Source organism: Poecilia latipinna, unplaced genomic scaffold, assembly GCF_001443285.1.
Source record: "Poecilia latipinna isolate Pla-1442-1.1 unplaced genomic scaffold, P_latipinna-1.0 Scaffold2751, whole genome shotgun sequence".
Classification (NCBI taxonomy): domain Eukaryota; kingdom Metazoa; phylum Chordata; class Actinopteri; order Cyprinodontiformes; family Poeciliidae; genus Poecilia; species Poecilia latipinna.
In genome coordinates, this window is record NW_015115367.1 from 13,659 (window position 1) to 22,800 (window position 9,142).

Consider the following 9,142-nt stretch of genomic DNA (forward strand, 5'->3'; position numbering starts at 1 on the left):
TATGGAATCACACGAATTTGAAATAAAATTTGAAATCGCCTTATTTTTATAAATACAGGGTGCTTGAGTTTTCTTTATTCTTGTGCAATGACCATCTTTGACCATTTTATATTTTTCATCTGACTGCATGGCCACTTTGTCTTCAGGGGCAGTAGTAAAGTGATGCTCATATAGAAAATTTAACATTTTCTAGTCAGAATATGAAACAAATATGAAGCAGCAGTGGTTATCTTTTTCTCATAAAACATTCAAGAGATATTTTTCACTTAAATTTAAATATCTTTATCTGTAACAGACTGAGTTGTTGCAACACCAGAACCAAAAATAACTCACAATCACATCTCTTTACACCCACTTCATTTATTCACTGTTTTTTGTCTTTTATATGCTTGAAATAGTACCTTGTTACCAAAACTGAAACAAAACTTTCCTCCAAACAAGAAAAAATTGAAACAATCAAAAGAATTTCACAGCTTTAGAGTGAAAATTGGCCAGAAAAATAATTTAAGTTTTTTCTTCATCTTCTTTTACACAAAGCTTATCGTAATGTTGACAGTTTGTGCCCAGGAAAGTAAATATGGAGCCATAAGAAAGAGAAGATCCAAGAGAAAGGACACAGGATGAGCAGATAAATACATACACAAAGGACTAAACTGGGACAGAATGAAAATTAACTTGACCAATCAATCGTAGTAATGGTTGCCAGATTGCTGCAAATTTGTCAGAGGAACCCCGTAATGACATCCTAATTTTCTCAAGTTTAAGAAAATAAACAATATCTCTCAACCAATGTATAAAGGAGGGAGGTTGTGATGATTTCCATTTAAGAAGAATTATCCTCCTTGCAATAATGGTCATAAAGGATAAAGAATTTTCTTGGGAAGGGGACAAAGGAGATGGCCCCGAAAACACCCCAAACAAAGCACTCTGGGGGTTGGGATCAATTTTTCTGCCAACCACATCTGATATAACAACAAATATCTCTGTCCAAAAACTCTTGAGCTGGGGGCACAACCAAAACATGTGTATAAGGTTTGCAGGAGACTGTTGGCACCTATCACAAACTGGGGAAACAGTGCTATAAAATTTTGACAGACGAGCCCTGGTATAGTAAACGCGGTGCACAAATTTGCATTGAAGAAGACAATGCCTAGCACATATAGAAGACTTATGTACCCGTATAAGGATACGTGACCAAAGCTAGTCAGGAATAGCCTCTCCTATATCCTCCTCCCAGAGGGCCTTGATTGAGCCTAAAGACTTAGAGCGGATCGAGGCTATGCGAGTATGAAGAATTGAAATAGATCCTTTCAGCCTAGGAATGGGCACAAACAAGGAGTCAAGGTCAGAGTCCGCAGGCAGCCTAGGAAAAGTGGGGAAATTACTATGAACAAAGCCTGTAAAAATCTGAAAAAATCTCGAGATGAAAGAGTAAATTTGAAAGAAAGTTGTTGAAAGGTAGCAAAGACACCATCAATAAATAAATCCCTAAAGATCTGAATGCCAAGGTTTGACCAAATCACAAAAGTTTTGTCTATGAGAGAGGGAGAAAAGACATGATTGTTCGCGATAGGAGCATATGGAGAAAGGAGTTTGTCGTGAAAACTGGCATGCAAGGTTGAGATCTCTCCAGGTACATGCAGAAAAAATCTGAGATTTGACAGTAGTCTTGTATATTGATTTAATGATGATTAAAGAAAGAGAAGTATGACATACAAATATATGTAACAATTGGTATGTTTACAATATATATCCTCTAATTTTGATTTGTACTTTTGAATTGTACTAACTGTAATGTATAATAGAAATGTCTATTATGTACTGAAGACTGATAGTAGTGATAACAACTTGATTGTTGTAGGTTGATTACTGAATGATGGTAGTTAGTAATTAGTAATCATGTGTAGCGTTGGTTTAGTTTATAATGCATTAGAAGAAGACTGCGGATTCAAGGCTATGAGAGAAAGAAAGACTGTGTCACAATCAGCACACAGGCTGGGCAGAGGTGCTAGAACAACTCCTTAAAAGGCAATAACTTATGAGAAGTGGCCTCAACTGCCGTCTACAGTGAGTCAATAAGGGGAAGGAGGGGCTGAGGAGAAAAGTCCGGTACTTTCCATAAATTACACCCAATGAGTCATGCCTCTCCAATACACAGCTATGGATTAGAAAAAGTATAAAAACCAGCGGACAAGGATAGAAGCTGTTCTTTGTCCGCGGCGCCGAGGAGGAAACAACGAGAGGACGCAGATTGAAGATCAGCAGAGGACCACACCCTGGGACCGGGGGAAAATTGAGACCTCGCACCGCAAAGAAAGGACAAGATCCGTCAGCCCACATTCCTGGTCCCTGATTCAACTAACCCCTCTGCCTCAACCCAGCGATCACCATTCCACTGCAGCAGACTTGGGGAAAAGACAAAGGTCACCGAGTGATGAAGATTCTGTGCGGTTGAAGGAATAACGACAGATCGGCTTTGCTTCTTTTCTGAAAGTGGACTCTGCTCCGGCAGGACAGAGACTCTGACCAAGGACATATGAAGATTTCATCTGCCAAGATCCATTGCCATCGGGTGTGAGTTGTCCTGCAACCCCAAAGCCTCGCCTAGCGAAATTAGTGACACAGGTTAGGGATAGTAATGAGGATAGGTTAGGATTGATTTTAAGTTGAAATTATAATCAAATATTAAGCTTGTAATCTCTGAAAGTGTACCTGTATGTCATTACCCCTGCTAAAGCTTGCTTAATAAATTACATATTGAACACATCCATTGAACTAGTGGACATTGAAATTAATTGAGTCATTTTATCATTGTGGTTTCTCCTGATTCTGAGTAAAATAAACATATATGATTCTAGATATGTGGAGGCTTCGTACTTTCCTTTAGTGAGTGCTAAAATAATGACCCTGGGACTTAAATCCAAGTCACTAAATCTAATCTAGCCGGTAACAAGTGCAAGTTATTTTTAGGAGAGAAGCTACCGTTAACAGGAGTGGTTGTTGAAGCTATGCAGCAGTGAGAGCTACTCTGCTGACTGTTTCTCAACTGAAAAGGGTCGTAACTTCTGGAATCGAAGGTAGATAGAGCTAGACGAGTTTTCTCCGCAACCAGTTTAAATAGATTATCACCTATAAACCTAATTTTAGGGTAAGACCTGGGTTTTGGGGATTTTCCGGACCCGTTAGACAGAGAACTGGTCAGTAGTCAGTCGGTGGTGGGGATTAGGGCGTGGCTGACTATTGCAGAATAACGAACAAGTTGTAGACCAAAATAACGCCGAAATTGAGTCCAAATCTTAAGAGAGGTTTTAACTACGCTATTCTTTGTGTAAGCAACAGTCGAAGATTTAATTGGTGAATACAATAGAGCTGTGAGAGACACATGTTTTGCCGAATTTGTCTCCATTACTAGCCAGTCAGGAGAAGATGAGCCACACCGAAGCCAGGCTGTTAAAACCTCAATATTGGAAGCCCAGCAGTAGTACCTGAAGTTCGGTAAGGCCATCCCCCCAAGTGGCTTAGGTCTCTGTAAATACTGTCTAGACAATCTAGGGACCCTCCCCTCCCAGAGAAAATCTGAAACAAGAGAATCTACCCGACCAAAAAAGGATTTGGTTAAAAAAATTGGGACACATCGAAAGAGATACAAAAAACGGGGGAGAACATTCATTTTGACACAGTTAATTCGAGCTACCAGAGATAGTTTAAGTAAGGACCAGCGCTCAAGGTCTTCTTTAACTTTCAACAGCAAGGGAGAGAAGTTAGCATTAAATAAGTCCTCATACCTATGCGTAACTTGAATGCCAAGATATGTGAAACTGTCATTGGCTACTTTGAAAGGAAAGCCAGGCAGCGGAAGAGCCCTAGCTGCCGAGTTGATGGGAAACAGTTCACTTTTACCCAGGTTCAACTTATACCCAGATAACCGGCCAAAGTCTGAAAGCAGGTGCAAAGCAGCCGGAATAGAGTTGTGCAGATCTGAAACGTATAAAAGCAAATCATCAGCATAAAGTGAGACCTTAACTTCCAAACCATAACGTCGTATGCCCACAATATTTGGACTCGAACGAAGCATGATGGCAAGCAGCTCAATAGCCAGGGCAAATAAAAGGGGACTCAATGGACAGCCCTGTCTTGTAGAGCGATGAAGGAGGAAGTACTCTGACCGAGTATTATTAGTCCTAACCGAGACCTGTGGGTTAGAATAAAGCAACTTAATCCAAGTCAGAAAAGCTTCACCGAAACCAAACTTTTTGACAATATAAAAGAGGCAAGACCACTCAACTCGGTCAAAAGCCTTTTCAGCATCGAGAGAGATCAAGGCTTCGGGATTGCTACGGAATGAGTCATTGTAAATAACATTAAAAAGCCTCCTAATATTAGAGAAAGAATGTCTATTTCGAACAAACCCGGTCTGGTCTGAGTGAACTACTGTAGGCAAAACACACTCAAGACGCATAGCTAAAACTTTCGATAACAGTTTAAAGTCGACATTTAAAAGGCTTATAGGACTATAGGATGAACAACAAAGAGGGTCTTTGGCTTTTTTCAAAAGAAGAGAGATGGTGGCCTGATTAAGAGTCTCGGGCAGGGCTCCAACAACAAAAGCATCATTATACATTTCTAATAAGAGTGGTGCAAGTTTATCCCAAAACGCTTTATAAAACTCAGAGGGGTACCCATCAGGGCCTGGGCATTTTCCTCCCTGAAGAGATCGCATAGCCGTGTTAAGTTCTGACAAAGTAATAGGCCTACCCAGGTTAACTGCTGTTTCCTGATCAACAGTAGGCACTTCAAACTTGGCAAAAAAATGATCCAAGTCAGCATCCGTGGATGTAAAATCAGATGAATACAATAACCTATAAAATTTTTCAAAAGCAAGGTTAATCTGACAGGGATCTGCCGTCACACCTGTGTCTGTTTGAATCTTGGTAATTTGACGTGATGCAGACACCTGGCGGATTCGGTGTGCCAACAATTTGCTAGCCTTATCACCGTGTTCGAAAAACTGTGCTCCGGTCCGCAACATAAGTTCTGTAGTGCGGTGGGACATGAGAATATCAAATTCGGATTGTAGTGAAAGACCCTCTTTGTACACATTTGGGGAAGGACAGGCCGTGCTAGTGTTTGAGAGAAGACGTGTGTTTAATCGCCATAATGGACGTTGGGACGATAAAGTGCCTAATTTAACATTCATCAAAAGCGGGGCACGGTCAGATAAAACGATGGCATCGTATCGACACAAGGACAAGGACGGTAACAGCCTATTATCAAGAAAAAGGTCAATGCGAGTGAATGTACGATGTACAGGTGAGCAGAAGGAGTACTCCCTTTTTAAAGGATGAAGAAAACGCCACGCATCAGATACTGCAAATTCCTTCATAAATGAATGAATTGTTTTGGCTGATCGAGAGAGCATGGCTGGCCTAGATGAAGAACGGTCGAGTGTCGAATTGAGCCAACAATTGAAATCTCCGCCTAATATTAAATAATGTGTTGACATATCCGGAAGTTCAGAGAAAAAGCGTCTATAGAAAGTTTCATCATCACAGTTGGGAGCATAGACATTAGCTAATGTAACACGTATATCCCTAATTGAACCTGTGACAATAACATATCTACCATTGTGATCAGAAATAATCTGATCACAAGTAAAAGGGACAGATTTGTGTAAAAAAAATAGCTGCTCCCCTGGCCTTACCAGAGAAAGATGAATGATAGATGTGGCCAACCCAGTTCTTCTTCAGTTTCTGATGTTCTTGTTTTCTAAGATGAGTCTCCTGTAGAAAGATAACTCTTGCTCCCAACTGGTTGAGGTGATGTAGTACTTTACTGCGTTTGACAGGATTATTCACCCCCTTGCAGTTGAAACTGGCAAACTGGAGGTCCTGTCCTAGTAATAGAGCCATAGCAAAGTATAAGACATATAAGTAACAGAAAGAATCTGGGCGCTTGATCAATAAGACAAAAGGTTAAGCAGAGGAAAAGATAAGGAAGAGTTGGAGGTACACAACACAAAAAGAGAACCTAGTCAACAGACAAACCGAAAGTTTCGCAGAAGCATCCCCCCAAATGGGATGCGCAAAGCCCACTCCCCCCACAAAATGCCCATAGTCCGACCTACAAAAGGTCCTTGGAGAGTTCGTAAAGAAAAACAACCCTCCAAATGGAATGCAACAAAAACAAAATCTAGGTGCACAATATTGTATTTCAACATACAAAAAAATAAAAATAAAAAAATAAAATAAAAGGGGGGTGCAAACCAGTGTGCAAAGACAATACTTAAAGTACAAGAAAGCCAACCTCAGCTATCAAATCTGCAGTATTAGTGCAAGTTACATTAATAGTCCTTGGGGTCAAAAGAATCAACTGTGACAAAATACTACAACAAAAGTGTCAAAGTCATAGCAATCCCCATGCATAGACGCAAGAATTTGTCCTAGAAATGTCTGCCATAGGGCAAACATTCAAACAGAGTCAGGGATCACCGCATTTTTTAGCTTTTTCTCAACAAAATCCATGGCGAGCGACGGATCTTCAAACCTCTGGACTTGTCCATTTGGAAGAGTAATCCGCAAAATTGCCGGGTAGAAAAGACCAAATTTGACACCTGGACAGCAGTGCAGCTCCTTCTTGACTTTAGTAAAGGCAGTCCGTTTTTTGGCCACAGCAGTAGTGAAATCCGGGAAAACAGAAATCCTCCTCCCATTATAAATCAGAGGAGATGCTTCACTAGACTTACGCAGGATTTCGTTACGTTGTTGAAACACATTCACTCTGGCGACGAAGGGACGTGGGGGCTCCCCGTAGGTTTAGCACGGAGGGTCCGGTAGGCCCTATCCAGCGCGGGTTTGTAGGATAAACCGAGTAAATCCTGGAGTAAAGTAGCCACAAAATCCGTCGGGCGGCTTCCCTCAGATCCTTCAGGCACACCGATTACCCGTACATTATTCAGTCTCGACCGCCCTTCTAAGTCCTCACATTTCTTCGATATGGACTCCACCATATCCTTTAGCGAAGCAACTGTAGCTCCAAGGGTTGTTAGCTTGTCATCGCGGTCAGTAGCCGAGCGCTCAAAGTCCGCAATAGCTTGTTCGTGTGAGGTAACTTTAGCTTCCAGCGGAGCAAGAGCAGTCGTAATCTCCCTCCTCACAGCCCCGGACACAATTTCGTCGAATTTACTCACAAGATCTGTGCGCACACCCTCCAGCATCTCCTCCATACGCTTTAGCAGACGCTCATTAGCATCGAGTACTGGAGCAACATCAGGCTCAGGCGACAGGCGTGGTTTGCTACGGCCTACCTTCGAGGTGTCGGATTTACCCCGGTTTGCCATGGTTTAATAAAGTTACCAAAACAGGTTGAGCATAAATGTCATGTAGATTACATAAAAAACAAAAATTGTAAAAAAAAAAAAAAACTTCACTAAATCGTGCTAAAAAAAGGTTTAAACGGTCACATTCCTGCGGAGCTCCGGCAGGCACGTCCTACATGCTTAACGCTCCCTGGAAGTCTCCATATTTTAAATTGTTTTAAACTTTTATACTGAGTTCTGCTTCAGGACAAGGGATTTTAAAAACACAATCTACCTACTACAAAGCTTAAAATAAAAAATATTCGGCAAACACCAGGAAAACGTACATTTTTCTGCTCACATGACCCAGGTTAGTTTAGTCAGTTATTTGAAAAAAATATATTTTGTGTACATTTTATTCAAATTTTGTGCTTTATCCATAGGACCTATTTTGTCCCTTTTTCTCAAGAATCAAGCCTTATTTTACGCTTGTATCTCAACAGCTGATACCATGTAATATAAGAAAAAATAACTAAGTCATGTTATCTAAAGCTGCTGTAAAAGAAAATAACTTGGCAAACAACCTGAGAGAGCAAAAACGCAGGAACTCCCGTGCGCAGCGTCGTGCGCTTCTATCAGAAAAGCTCTATGTGCCCCAGAAAACATCTTCCAAAGCCTCTAAATCGTTGTTTCTTCTGCTGTGCCATCACAAAGGATAGATTTTCCCAAAAATAAATCACCAGTGAACTGACCTGAAGGAAGACGGATGAAACTCTAGCAGTAGGGTGTCAAATTACGCAGTTAAAATTCTGACCGGGGAGTGAATTTACAAAGTCGATCACCTGATGTCTTGAAAGGTCAGTCTCTCCCGTGTCACGTTTTTCCAGACATGTCTGGTCAGCAACTAATTTTGATGTTTGCGAAGTGTGTTTAATAAAACTATGACATCTCCTATAGCCCTTTAAATCTCGTCAACTGTTTTTAAATGGCTACAAAACCATAACATTTAGTGCAAAACTTGTATACAGGATTGTTTTTGAAGGATTAAAGACTCCTTTTGTGGACAAGTCATGCTTTTGGACTTTGGGAGGAAGCCGGAGTACCCGGAGAGAACCCACGCATGCATGGGGAGAACATGCAAACTCCATGCAGTTACTATGAAGCCCTGGAGGTCGGGCAGGAGACCAACAGGACTCGCTACCAAGCCCTGGAGAAGAGTATTGCATATTGCTTTTCAAAAGTGTAGTGGAGAAATCTCCGACCACACGTCTAAATACAGGTGGCTGCTTCTGTGGCTGTGGCTGGTCTGAAACAGCTGCATGATTAGTAATCCCATGAGTAGGATCGTCAGGTGCCTTGCAGTCATACTTTTGGACTTTTGAGGAAGCCGGAGTACCCGGAGAGAACCCACACATGCATGAGGAGAACATGCAAACTCCATGCAGTTACTATGAAGACCCGGAGGTCGGGTTGGAGACCGACAGTACTCACTATGAAGCCCTGTAGGTCAGCCCGGAGACGGACGAGACTTGCGACGAGGCTCTGTGGACAAGTAAAAAAAATAGTCTTGTGTACACGTTGTTTACCTGTACAGCCTGTTAATTCTCAGTACTCAGCCACGCCCCTAACTCCTCCCAACTCTGGCAGACTGACTACTGACCAGCTCTCCGTCTCACGGGTCCGAAAAGACTCTAATTCCCGGGTATTACCGCAGATAAGAATTTAGAGAACTTTTATTTAAGCTGGGAGCGGAGATGATTCGTCCAAGTTCTAACTACCTTCATCCAGACGTTATGCCCCGCTTCAGTTCATGACCCGGACATTGGAGCAGCCCCGCCGGTGTCCGAA